General features: G+C 39.5%; 1 protein-coding gene and 1 long non-coding RNA gene across 3 annotated transcripts in view; one reads left to right on the top strand and one right to left on the bottom strand.

The window, feature by feature from the left end:
• Nucleotides 1-10,121, top strand: part of LOC133070218 (uncharacterized) — a 34,331-nt gene extending 24,210 nt beyond the window's left edge. Inside the window, exons 3-4 of the long non-coding RNA XR_009696104.1 lie at nt 7,589-7,698; nt 8,634-10,121. This is a non-coding gene — a long non-coding RNA (uncharacterized LOC133070218). The remainder of the gene's footprint in view (nt 1-7,588; nt 7,699-8,633) is intronic.
• RNLS (renalase, FAD dependent amine oxidase) overlaps nt 1-13,454 on the bottom strand; it is a 267,915-nt gene that overhangs the window by 136,639 nt on the left and 117,822 nt on the right. The gene's annotated exons all lie outside the window — the stretch shown is intronic.

The following is a 13,454-nucleotide window of genomic DNA, read 5'->3' on the forward strand; positions in this document are numbered from 1 at the left end:
TTGTTAATCTTCTAGAAAAATCAGAACTCACTACCTGTTCTTTCCTAAGCCACAGAATTCTGTGTTCATATTTTCCACTCACTTCTTCATTAGTTTTCTATCCTTAGGAGCTACATCCTAAGCAGCTGCTGACTAAGCCCTCCTTATCTGTTTCATCTCCTGGATTCTGAGCCCTGTTTCCCCTGGCTCTCCTCTCCTCCTCTAGTTCCTTGTTACTGGTCTCCGAGGGTTCCTTTTCTTTGGCCTACATCATGTTCCACAGGATGTCTTCTTTGCTTTCACATTCCTCCTGATCCATCATCTTTGCCCACATTTACGCCTTTAACAATCACATCAACACCTCCAGCTCCAGCACTTGTTTGAGTCACAGATTCTAATGTGAAGCTCACTACCAGATACCTTTACTTCATGCCCCTTGGGTATATCAAATTTAAGACAGCCAAATCTGAACTTGGTATTCCCCCTCAAATTCATTTTGCCCTGCTTCAGAGATTAAAATGACTGTTTTCAATCACTTAATGACTAGAAACTTCAGCGTCACCTTCCCTTTTCTTAATTCCCACATCCACAGACTAAAGATTAGATCTGCCGTATACCTTCCTTATATTCCCCTCTGTATTTCATCGCCTGTACTCAGGTTTTTATCACTCATCTAAATTTTGCAGTAATCTTCTAACCTTTGTCCTTTCTAATTTGAGATCCACCTAAAAATGTAATTCATTCTCTACTTTTTTGACATGGTGGCCAGCGAACTTTCTAAACTCCTTTCAAAAGATTTCCTTAAAAGTCCTTATTTCCTTTTATTTCTTTATAGAAATAATTTTCTTCATAGTTTTCAAAGTGAAGTTCTTTATAATTCTTCACAGTTTTCAAAGTTAAGTTCAAATTCCTATTAAACATGAAAAGATCTTTCTTGAACTATTTATTGAATACTAACCTCTTTCCACAGCCTTCTCTGATCACCAAAGACTCTTCACTTTTTCTGGGCGCAATTAAATAGTTATAATTCCCAACTATGCTCCCACTTATTCATACATGCAGATCTCTATGGATGGAATAAAACTCTCCTTGACATGTTGAACTCATCAAACCCTCAAAACTCAGTTCCAGTGTCACCTTCCCTAGGAAACTGTTTTAGACTCCTCATTCTGATTTATATTCTTCTCCTCTGAGTTATCTTGGTTTACTTTCTACTTTCCTTTTTATTACCTAACAGAGATTTTTACTAACTCATGAACTCATGAAGGATAAGGACTGCCATTCACTTTTTTTGTCAATTAGCTCTTGGTATTCGATATATGTTTGCTTAATGAATGAATGAATAAACAATCCCAGGTTCATGGAGGAATACAAAAGACTTATCTGACTTATACTCTGCCCCAAATAATTAAAAATACTTAATACTAGAGTCAAGAAATTAGAAGACAACTTAAAAATGGAAGGGCATATAATTAAATACAGGAAGTTTGTACGGGCTACTTATGTAGCAAAATAATATTATGAAATCCAGCATATTTTTCCTTTTCTTACTTAATTAAAAAAAACAAACTTTTGGTTTTTCTAATATTAAAATAAAGAAAGCTGAAGCATTTTACTTTAGGGAAGGGAGGACACAAAAGCAATATCAAGAACAAAAAGTCCAATTCCTGGCTTTGAGTTCCAAAATAGGTCCTTGAAATTCACGGCTGAGTCAACAGTTTTGAAAGCCAAAAAGTGTGTTGATTCACTAGAACTATTCCTTTTGAGAGGAAAAAAATATATTTGTAAGTTGTAGTAGAGTCTGGGAAACTTGAAATGTATATGCTAATGAAGAATATTAGAATAAGGGAAAGCTACAGACTTGATGTAAAGAACAGAGAGAAGAAATCAACACCTTTCTTGGGATAAAGGGTAGAGCTCAGAGAAAGAAAAGCAGAAGAGAGAAAAGAAGCCAGACAAGAGCATGGAATGCCTGTTCTCTGTCTCCCAACTAAGGTGAACTCTTTCAGAATTAGATAACAGAAAATAAGTTGGTTAGCCTGGGAAGACTGTGCATATCAGAATACTCCCACCCCATCATGCCATCTGAGAGTAAGTGTCCATGAAGATGGATCTGGGGGCAGGTTTAAGGATTTGGATTACCCCAGCAAGAGGTAGGAGTGCAGCTGAAAGATTTCAGAGCCCTTTGTGGAAGATCCACAAGTACTGACAGGGCTACTGGACTAGAAGTCATACAAAGACCATGAATATCAGAGGAAGCCAACATACAGTAGTACAGACCAAATGAAACTGCCCGAGTTCAGCAAGGCAAGAGGAGGCCTGCAGACCAATACCCTCTTGGAATTCAGATCATCCGTCACCCAAGAGAAAGAGAAGAAATGAAAAGAAAGGAATCTTGAATTAGTAACAGTATTCACTGTTAATCAGCATTTAAGAGTCATTAAAGCAAATATTCTTTCCTAGTTCTTTCTCTAAATCTCCTTGCTTGACTTAGGTTTCCTTGTTCAGTGTTTCCCACATATTCTCCTGACTATCACCACTCTGTTTACATGGCTGTCTCTGCTACCAGTTTGTTTCTTAAAGGCAGAGACTCTTATCTTTGTATCCCCACTGCTTATTATCACACAACAATTTTTCAATAAATATTTGTGAAATTAAAAAAAAGAGAATATATTGATCTGGCATATGGATAGTGGTCTAAATTAGTGATACAGATTTCATGGTGATGTATAGACAGAAGTAGAAACTACGGGAATGAAACTTCTGATGGATTAGTCATAGAGTAAGAAGAGAAGACGGTTTATTTCAAAACCACGAGGAAACACCAACTCTTAAGGGATAATGGTTGGTAGAGAAAAGGATATCACGGAAGGGTATTATCCTGGAAGCCTAAGTAGAGAAAAATCCAAGAAGGGAGTATTCAACAGAGCAAAATAACAATTGGAAATTAAAATAAAGGCAAAGAAATAGCTATTGGATTTGATAATTAGGAGGCCATCAGTGACTTTGTCCAGTGATATTTTGGCGGCATCACGGGAGGAAATATATTCAGAGTCAATTTTGTGCATGCATGCTAAGTTGCCTTAGTCGTGTCCAACTCTTGTGGCGACCCTATTAACTACAGCCTGTCTGGCTTCTCTGTCCATGGGATTCTCCAGGCAAGAATACTGGAGTGGGTTGCTGTGCCCTTCTCCAGGAGATTTTCCTGACTCAGGGATTGAACCTGTGTCTCTTATGTCTCCTGCATTGGCAGGTGGGTTCTTTACTACTAGCCCCATCTTTTCCTATGAGTGGTTGCTCCACTTACATCTGGGAAATATGCAGCATCAACTTCAGCTTCCTGTTTAAGACGTTCTCTAATTCCCCCTTCAGCAGGGGACTTTGTTCTTTAGGAGTCTATTGAGGTTTCATTAATAATGCTTTTATATCCACATGGCTCTTTGAATCTGTTTTCAATGGTTAGAATTTAGAGAGGTCAGATATATGATTATAACCTTCAAACCTCCCACAAGGTCAGCTCCTTACTGAAAGTTATAAAGCCTAACACAGAACTACTCAGAGCTCAAATAAACTGAGGTGGTTAAGTCACTCAAGGGAAACATAATAAAGTCAATTACAACTCAATATGAGTAGGTTTATCAGATTTCTTTCCCCTGTGACCAAATAAGCAAGAAGTAGAACTTGTTCCAAAGTGTGGGGATAAAGGTGGGGGTGTACCTGGAGATTGATGGAGAGCATGGAAACCAGAAACATGGATAGCCTGTGCCTGTTCCCCTGAGAGTTAGTTAACCAAGTCTGGACATAGTGCTTGCATTTGAACTATTTTATCTATACAAATACAATTCAACCAATATTTATTTAGTACTGTTATCTGTCAGGCACCATTTTAGGAACCGAGAAAAAAAAGATTGAAAAAATAAAAAAAAAATCATACAAGTAAAGGCATGGCTTCTGTCCTCAATGAGTTCACAGACTAGTAGCTAGGAACACATACAAAATTACCAATGATTTCAAAGGATACGAGTGGTATGTGCCAAGTGAGATAGAGACACACAGAGAGAGCACTGCCCTTAGCCTGGGCAAGTACCGCTAGAAAAGTACCACCAGGAATGCAGCAGGTTGATTAGAACAGAGTGCAAGCAAAGCAAAGGGAGAGAAAATCTCTTATTTTCTAGAAAAATCTTAGAATTAAAAGTTCTAAGCTTTGTAGGGCAGTAAGTTCAGGGTTATTAAAACCTATGCAGAGAGGGAATTATTGCTGTAATTACTTCTAACATCATGGCCTTATAATTCATTTTAAGCTCTCTCCTTTCTTTTTCTCCATAGAGGAAAAAACTGTAACAGAGAGTTAACACTGTGTTTACATTTCTGATAGAAGTATCTCTCAACAGCTCTGTCATTTTCCAGAAAACAAAACAACCCCCCCATCACTTTATCCCAATGCATACCCATTCATCATTTAGTCTTTTTGTTTTAACGTGAATTCTAATCTACCTCCAGTGAAAGGCTCCCAGGGGGCCTTAGCTCCAGTGAACATGAAACAACTTTAACTGATGGGCTTAAGGGATGGAAGAAGATATACAAGAAGTCAGCAAGAACATTCTTTGATAAAACTAGTCCTAATCAGAATTCTTAAGATTTGGAAAGAGAATCATGTTTATCTTACTGACAGGGGACTCTCTTATTTCCTGTTTCAACTAAGTGAATTACGAATGGTTATTTTCATGGTTATTTCTCCCCATTCTAGGCATTAAATCTCAACTTACTCCAAACTATGCTTCCAAGAGGGTTGAATAAGTACTCCAAGCTTTAGAAGAATTAAAATTCTTGTGGCTTTCCTGAAGTTCATTTTCCAGCTTGTTTTTGTTTCTATGACATCTTCCTTTGATGAGATATAATTATATATCCATATGGTGGTGGTGGTGGTGGTTTAGTCGCTAAGTTGTGTCCGACTCTTGTGACCCCCTGAACTATAGCCTGCCAGGTTCCTCTGTCCATGGGATTCTCCTGGCAAGAATACTGGAGTAGGTTGCCATTTCCTTCTCCAGAGATACCCAGCCGTATATTATATACTTCTTAAACTATATTGGTAAATTACTATGGAATCTGTATTCAAAAATTCTCAAATAATATGGAGAGAGAATAAAAAGTGATTGTGAGATCATTTTAGAAATAGAAATGACTATGAGGAATATTTATAACTATGGCAAAAAAAAAAAAAAAAAAAGAGGTTCTATGGCTTTCCCAAGGTCAAGTAGCTATTTAACAGCAGAGCTGAGAATAGGATCCAGGTAAAGGAACCAGGTCCTCTGCTGGCTGTTACCACAGGCAGGACTGCACACTACACAATGCCAAGGGCAGCATTCACACAGATTGGCAAAAACACACCCTGAATGTCCAGCAGGGACCAGGCCTAGAACCAGCCCCAGGGGGAGCCTGTTGGTGGTTTAGTCACTCAGTCAAGTCCGACGCTCTGAGACCCCATGGACTGAAGTCTGCCAGGCTCCTCTGTCCATGGAACTCTCCAGGCAAGAATCCCAGAGTGGGTTGCCATTCCCTTCTCCAGGGGATCTTCTCCACCCAGGGACTGAACCTGGGTCTCCTGCATTGCAGTCGGATTCATTACCAACTGAGCCACCAGTGGGAGCCTGGATGACTCCAATAACACAACAGCCTCAGAAACACCAGACTCCCATCCATTATTTCATTATGAAGTTTACAATGCCTCGCTCAATAAAAAAATTCTGCCAGTTCTGGTTCCTCAAGAGAACCAGGGTAGGTTTTATCAAGAGAAGAGGAAAGTCTCAAGGTTCACCAGTGCACCTCACCATCATAACACTTACTATCTAAAAGCACTTTTTCTCACTGCTGCTCTGCGCAGTATCGGTGGTTTTTGGAAAGATCCTATTGCGTCATACTTGTGGGATTTATATAGCACAAGCTTCTAAATGGTTTGATAAAGCAGAACAGAAAACAAAGCCAGCTTTCCTCCTCTACCCAAATTTAACAAACAAACAAAAAACACAAGTTTTAGAAAAAAAATCCCAGCTCTAGCCAAAATCCTTGAAGCCCTTCTGAAATCTCAGAGTTTTCTTCCTCCACCATTACCCAAGAGTTTATGCAGCCATGGCTTAAAGAACTGAAAGTTGAGGCAGTCATCCTCATTCATGCTGCTGTTTTCAGTGACATAGTTGATACTATACACCCCAGTGGCTGCCCCCACTAAACATAACACATAGTGGTTGTTTTTTATTAAGAGGCAGGAGATTTATGTGGCTATAGGAGGTAATAAAGTGTAACAAAATCATAATACTAAATGTTAGCTCGTTATCTGAAGCCTTGGTCCACCTCAAGGAGGAAAACATCAGCAGGGGAGCAGGAACAATGAAGACGAAGATGATGCAAATCATTAAAGAAAACCATTTGCCGCCTCAACTGCCTAATAAAGCTGATCCAGCCTGCTGTAGCCCCACATTCACAATAAACCTAATAAATTTTCTGCTGAATGAATGCAACAGGCATTCAAACCAGATTGCCTTTGGTGTGAGGTCCATTACCAGCAAAAGGATGTGGGATCTATGGGGCTTCTGCTGTTGATATTTTGTGATTTTGAGCAGGGGGTTTAGGTTTTAACTCAGACCCAGCAGGTGCCGTTTTCTGGGATGAATTCCTCCATATCCTGTCATTCCTCAACATCTAAATGTCTGTGAACACAGCATCCTGAACTCTCCAGCGGCTATGGAAATTTTGAAGCTAGATTTGACCTCAGAGGCAGCAGGCAGCAGGGAGGAGGCATGCCATCTGCTGGTGCTGAGTGCCCTGCCACAGACAGGCAGGCAGTCTGTGGGCTCATATTCCCTCCTGGAGACTCTGGGGCCAGCCAGACTATTTGAAACTAATATACCCTCTTATCTGCACCGTTCAGCCTGAATGGTAGCCTTCTGGGTATCACTCCTGATTCCCTACCCAAATCCTTTCCCTCCTTAAGAAACCTTGTCTTCGCAGGCCATTCATTTCGGGGTAAGCATGAGAGGCACCCCATGCCCCTCTGGACTAGCCCCACCTTTCAGCATGGCATATTAGCCAAATGGATTCCAAATTGTTTTCACTGGTTTTGCCCCACAATTCTCCATCCAGGTGCTCGGCTATACCCATTCTGCAGATACTGGGCATATAGGCAACAGAGGCCTAGCAAAATCTACCCATGCCATGTGAAACCGCTGACTCTTCTTGTCCATTCTGTTAGGCAAACACCAAATGGAGCACTGAGGTTTTTTTTTTTTTTTTAAATAAAGCAAAGGCCCTTGTGCACAGTCCCCTCCTCCTCTGGGAAGACCTTCCTCCTCCTCCTCACTGTTCCTCTCCATCCTTGCATCTCCAAACACTTCTTATATCCATGCTTGCCCCATCCCTCAGGAATTCTCCCAGTCTTACTCAGCAGGAAGAACCATTGGGAATATTTCTCAGTTCTCTGCTGAATTTCTGTTGTGCAGTTAGGACATACTGGTTGACTAATTTTCTTTTGATATATAGATGTCTTGAGTTCAGCGTGCTATAAACTCTCTGAGAAATGGCACCTTGTCTAATTTGTCATTCTCTCTCCCTATAGACTACTGAACACAAACCTTCAAAGAGAGAACAGAACAGTATTGGTCTATTGATTAAGATGGCTTCCCATCTAAGACAGAAAAAAAAAAAAAATAAAACCAAAGAAACAAGGTAACAGTCCCCAACCTAACTTTGGGAAGAGCAAATGTGATCCTCAATTCTAGTTTTGCCCAGGTTTATATTTTACAGATGAGTTTCTGGCTAGAAGCCAAAGGGCACATTTCTCCAGGGAACACTAGAAGATGACTTAGAAAAATGAGCAGCAGAAGGCTTTTTGAATGAGGGAAAAAAAAACAAAGGAAGGAAGGAAGGAAAGAAGGAAGGGTGGGCTGCATCATAGCATGTGGACCCTCAGAGCTAGAAATTAAACTTAATGCTTCCAATATTTTTTCATAAACCAGAAATTCATTGTTCATATGAAACATATGGTGTGAACTGTTCTTTCCTTTTTTATTTTTTTGTCGTTTGCGTGGTGAGGGTGGAGAAGAGGGAGGATCTGGTAGTGGGGGTGGTGTTGGTGGAGAGGTGGGAGAAGAAGAAAGAGAATGACTGTTCCCAAAAAGATCTGAGGTGAGTAAGCGCTCTTCCCCTCCCTTTTCCTTCCTTTATTATTTTGCTATTAAGAGATGCATTTTAGAGCATCCCTACTTTCTAGCAGCTATATCCTTTGATGGAAACATGTTTTGATGTTTATAGTGATTAAGTCTGTCAGGGGTAAATTCAGTGTTCAATTTAGAGACAAAGCCTTATATAAGACCAAACCCACCACTTTTTTATTGAAAACGCCAGGACTAAGGAAGAGAGGCAATTCATTCATTTTAAGCCTATATAGAGCAGGGTGCTCTGTCTGTTCGGTACTGTGCCAGGGTAGAAGTGCTGTGTGTACCTCTGCTACTAGAATGGTCCCAGAACCCCGGGAGCTTGCTAATCAACTTTAGTTACAGTCAACAGAGCCCCAAGACATAGTTAAGAAACTGAAGGTTTTCAATGATGATAGCTGAAAAGGAAAACAAATGCCTGCTCTTCTCTGTGTTTCCACTCTGCAGGGCAGAAGACAAATGACGTTTCCGGGTGACGGCATGCAATGCACCTGTGACTTCTCTCCAGTCTGACCGCAGCTGTCAGGTGAGCCCTCTGTTCACTGAAGGGCACCTGCGTTCCTCAACAGTGCTCACAATGAAAGGGCACTGGATCACTCCAGATCTTTCACTGTTAGGCAGAACTGAGATAGAGGTGACCTCTATAATTCTCAGCTTGGAAATGTATTGGCTTCAGAATCATTACCTCACATCGCAGACACGTGATGGTACCTTTTAGCCTGGCACTGGTTAGAAGGCAGAAAGGGAACAAGCAAATACAGAGGGAGCATCTGTTGAGTTCAGCATGGTGCCAGGTCATTCACCAGTTTATTTAATCCTCAGCAGGTCCCTCTGAAAGGTGAGTTTTGAGGCTTCTTTTACAGAAGTGGAAACTGAGTCAGAGGGGTAAAAGGACTTTGTAACCCTGCAAGAAAGTGGTGTGGCCAGGAAAGATGCCAGAAAAGCTTCTCTCAAGGGAAATCGGTTCATTAATAGACAAGAGAGAAATCTGATCAGTATATTTTTCTTCTTTTCTTACTTCTATTTTCTTTCTGGCTGTATGAAGAACAAGGACTTCAAGCACTTACTATGATGAATAAATGAAACAGCTCATGCCATCTTTATATTTGTAGTTCCCTCTTCATGACGTTTTTTTGCCTTAGCGAACTCTTCTTCTTCCTGGCCTCAGTTTAAATGTCATTGTCTCCACGAAGCCTGCCCAGGTTACCCACCTAAAGTATTCTCAACCTCCTGACTTGCTATCACATTTCCTTGATCATCTTCATAGCTTCTATCACAATTTGTAACTATCTTATTATTAACCATCTTCCCACAGAAAGAAGCCTCTATGAAAAAAGAGGCTGTTTGTTTGTTGCTTATGCTCTATGCTTAGTGCTTAGCACAGTGCCTGGCATGTAGCTGCTGCTAAAAAATACTGGTTAAGTGACAGCGTGAATAAATAATAAATCACTCAAAAATTTAGAGCTACTGCACACACACACATGAAAGTTCCCTTCTAGTTCCCTCTTTTCCTCTGACCATTTTTGGGTTCACTTTCGTTTGACCTCATTTTTTATTATGGTGACCAGTGATGCTGACTTAGATTACACTGAGATGCATTTGAAGCAGAAGAGGAAATCTAGCTTACCTCCTGCTCTGTGGCAAAAGGATTTAGGCTGTTTTCCTCCTTTTTAATTTGATCCTGAATGGAGAAAATGTAAGGAGGTAGAAATTGAAGATCTGGTGACTCCTGTGTCTATACAGGGATTGAAAGGCTTAATAATGGGAGGAAAGAAATGGCTCCTGTTGTGTACAGAAACTTGCCCTGACCATGCCCCATCTTCCTCAGAAAGCTTCTGAAGTGCTTCTCCACAGCACCCACCTGCCCTCAGCCTGCAGGTCACAGCAAGTCCAAAGCCCTCCTTGGCTCCTGCACTTCTAAACGTAGGTTCTACCCTCAAGACTTGGGATCTCTCCAGAGCTCAGTCGGTGAAGGAAGGGTTGCCTGTTCTTAGGAGGCCGCCCGGGTGCTTTTAGCTGGACTCTGCAACCTTTGAAATTGCTGACCTTTCAGCTGTCAATACAAAGTCAAGTGGGTGTGAAAATGGATCATCTAACCGATCACCTTGTTAAAGAGTCTGCCAAATTTTAAGCAAGGCTTTCTCCATGAAAATCATCTTTTCTTTTATGTGGGTAATCTTTCAATTATTACAGCACAAAACATTGTTCAATGTTCCTGGCCCCTGTGAAGCTTTCCCTGGCTTCTTCCAGGCACAAAGAAGAGCTCTCTGATTTCTCCTACCAACACCTCTGTGCCTCTTACAGAAGTGACTTACCCTGTGTAATAGTCATATTCTCACGTGTCTTGGATTGGTTTACAGTTTCATGGAGGTAATGTGTTTCACACATTTTTGCATTTTTCAATCAAGATCATAGTATGTTGTCAGATGCTAGGACTATAGCAAGTGTGCAATATATAACTGCAGGATATATATCTGAATAATAGAATTTTGGAGCTAAAAGGGATGCCAACTAGTGGTTTGTTATATTACAAAGCCCAAAGAAAGATAAAGTTATCACCCCAGGTAGCTACAAAGTAGCAGATATGATATACACAAATAAATATTATTTATGACTTGGAATTAAATCAGCATGATAAAGACTTCCCTAAAGTTTTAAAATCTAAAGAAATTTGAAATACTTTTTCTAATTTTAATGTTTAGACATTAAAAAAATTTAATAGGTTTCAAAATATCATAGGTTTCAAAATATCATAGAGAATATCATAGAGAATATCATAGAGAAACTGTTAAATGATGATTGTCTTAAAAGTGTTAGTTTTTCTATTATCCTAGAAAATACCTGCTTGATAAATGTTCATTTGGGTTAATTATTTACTACTTTATATTTATGTAGGTTGATGTACTGTTGGCCAGCTACTAGATGCACAGACAATATTAGATAAAATTTGATGTGGGATCTTTTCTAGTTCTAAAACAATATGCGTATATGAACTTTCCTAGGTTGATTCCATTTTTTTTATGTTACTTATTTTCAGTTGGAGGATAATCACTTTATAATTTGTGTTGGCTTCTTTTTCATACATCAGCATGAATCAGCCATAGGTATACATATGTGATTCCATCCTTAATGAGCTTTTATTGGTTGCTTAAAGCATCCCAAGCATTATGTGTCAGACACTGTACCAGGGAGAAATAAATAATACACCCTTACAAATAAGATAGATAATCCCTGTCCTCAAATAACTCATAGCCAAACAGATGAGTCAGGCATAAAAACAAACAAAATTTAATAAATGCAACTTTACAATGGAGGCAGGTACCTGTACTGTGAGAACACAGAGAAAGGAATAATAACCTGCCTGGGAAGAGTTAGAGAATGTTGTCTTCTAAATAACCTTTTAAATAAATTGGAGTTGGAAGCTGAGGATCAAGAACTTATCAAAAATTCACTCAGAGTAAATGAAAATATTTGTCCTGCTGAGAAAAAAAAATAGATGAGAGGAAAGCCTGCAAAAATCAAGGTAGTATCTCAAGGTGATGAGGCAATTCATTATATACTTAATCTCCAGGTAGTGTGTGATCTTGAATTATAGAGACTTATTTAAAAGTACATGATGGATTTAATAGTATTAAATGATTAATTCAAGTAAATACTTGCCACTTGCATTTTCTTTTCCTGATAGATAGGAGACCATATTGCTTATATTTAGGCTTTTCTTGTTTAATTTAACTAATTAAAGAATTAGCCTTTTCTTAAATAGACAGTGTTATGGGTTGAATTCATATGTTGAAATTCTAAGCATCAGCTCCTCACAGTTCAGTTCAGTTGCTCAGTCGTGTCCGACTCTTTGCGACCCCATGAACTGCAGCACACCAGGCCTCCCTGTCCATCACCAACTCCCAGAGTTTACCCAAACTCATGTCCATTGAGTCAGTGATGCCATCTAGCCATCTCATCCTCTGTTGTCCCCTTCTCCTCCTGCCTTCAATCTTTCCCAACATCATGGTCTTTGCAACATCAGCTCCTCACAATGTAACCTTATTTGGAAATAGAGTTGTTGCAGATGTAATTTGTTGAGGTCATACTGGAACAGGGTGGACTCCTAGTCCAATATGACTGGGGACCTTCGATAAGAAGGGGGGAATCTGGACATGGACAGACACACAGGGAGAATGTCATATGAAGATGAAGGCAGAGATTGGGGTGATGCTTCCATAAGCAAAGGAATGCCAAAGACTGTCAGCAAACCACCATACCCTAGGTGCCATGGACTGAATGTTTTTTCCTCCCTTCCCACTTCCAAAATTCATTTGTTGAAATCCTAACACCCAAGGTATCGGGAGATGAGGCCTCTGGGACCTCAAAGAGATCCCTTGACCTTTTTACTATGAAAGAAGACAGTCATTATCTATGAATCAGTAAGTTGACTCTCACCAGACACTGAATTTTTCAGTGTTCTGATCTTGGACTTTCCAACCTCTGGAAGTACATGAAACAAATTTCTGTTGTTCTTAAGCTACCCAGTCTATGGCATTTCATTTAGCAGTTCAAAGAACTAAGACACTAAGGAAGAGACATGGAATAGACTCTTCCTCACAACCCTCAGAAAGAACCAATGTTGCTGACACCTTGATCTTGGACTTTTAGCCTCCAGAACTGTGAGTCATAAATTCCTCTTGTTTAAGCCACTCAGTTTGTGGTAATTTGTTATGGAAGCAGTAACAAACTAATACAGACTATAAATTCTTTTTAGGGACTTGATGAAAGGCCATAGAAATTTAAAACTGAATTCCTTACTATATTGGAATATTAACTCAATTGAGAAAAAAAAAATTAAAGGAGTTAAGAAAATACTATTCTTTTCCAGTTTTTCTATTTAATAACTCCCTAAGAGCATTCAAATATATAACATACACTTTTAAAAAATCTTAATTTTAGGTCAGTCTAGCATTTGGCTAGAAAATTAAATACAGTTTTTCTATCTCTTCCTGCTAGGTTCTTGGAAAGCCATACTTGTGATTGTGTATTATTCTTTGGAAACTTAAATCTGTGAGGGCTTTGAGCTCTCAAAATAATCAGCTTTTATGAAGTAAATCTTCCTTTAACTTTTCTCCTGAAGGTGCAATATTGACCTTTATTTCAAACAAACTCTGAGGATTTGGAACAATAGAAAGAGCACTGAACTGTCTGTCTGGAAACCAAGAATCTAGCCTTAGTTTTGACCCTAACAAATTGTGTGGCCTTGGACCGGTGTTTAATTTTCAA

This window comes from Dama dama, chromosome 15, assembly GCF_033118175.1.
Source record: "Dama dama isolate Ldn47 chromosome 15, ASM3311817v1, whole genome shotgun sequence".
Taxonomy (NCBI): domain Eukaryota; kingdom Metazoa; phylum Chordata; class Mammalia; order Artiodactyla; family Cervidae; genus Dama; species Dama dama.